Genomic DNA, 911 nt, shown 5'->3' with positions numbered 1-911 from the left:
GTCGAGCGCGTGACGTACACTTGCCCGCGTGCAGAGGATAATGCAAGTAGCGGGCGATTTCCGGGCGGCCGCCGCGCCCCCGTCCAGCCTCGCCCTCCCAGACGAGAAATGCAATCCTCTTGATCTAATTCGCGGCGCGCGTGGCTCTGGCCATGCCTTATGTGCGCTTCCTATATGCTTTATGGGATTTTGTGCCAAAGTAGATTCCAGTTATGATATTAAAGTGAAGCCGCACAACGCTTCCTCGCCTCCCCGGCGGACAGGCTCTCGTGATTCCAGCGTCTCCCGCGCCAACGCTGCCGATGTCAAAATAACACCTGACATGTTGTGCCGCTTAGTTGAGTTTCAGTTGTATTTTCCCAAGGATTCGAATGTGAGCTTCCGCATGTCGAAGAAACAAAGACTTCATCACAATGCTAGGAGGGATGAGGAGAAAAGTCTGATAAAAAAAAGAAAATTGCAGATTGGCCCATCCGAGCACATTTTATTTAGGTGAAGAAAGGCTGAAGGCACGAAAAGTTGTTCAGAATGAACCGAGTGTCTTTTTCTCGAAAGGCTATAAAGGTCTTTCGCAGGCAAAAGTTAGGCTTTCAGTTCGAAAATTAATGGAGGAGCATAGGCGGATAGCATAACAACAACAGAAGCTATTTTTGCGAAGGAGAGACAAAGGCACATTGTTTGATCTTGTTTACCCGAGTTCGTAAAGGTTTATGTATTATTGAAAGTTAAGGACTATGTTACGCTAATGAGATCATTAAATGTTCTCAGGCGACGCACAGAGATCTCTGATCTCAGGCTCAGGTGCGCTTCCACACGCACAGAGGCTGCTGGTGTCGCTGTTGCCATTGTCTCTTGCGCCTTTGGTGCCATTCGCTTCTGATGGGGAGGGAAAGGGAGGGTTGAGGGGAAAC

This window comes from Penaeus monodon, chromosome 22, assembly GCF_015228065.2.
Source record: "Penaeus monodon isolate SGIC_2016 chromosome 22, NSTDA_Pmon_1, whole genome shotgun sequence".
Taxonomy (NCBI): domain Eukaryota; kingdom Metazoa; phylum Arthropoda; class Malacostraca; order Decapoda; family Penaeidae; genus Penaeus; species Penaeus monodon.
This window is presented reverse-complemented; position numbering follows the sequence as displayed.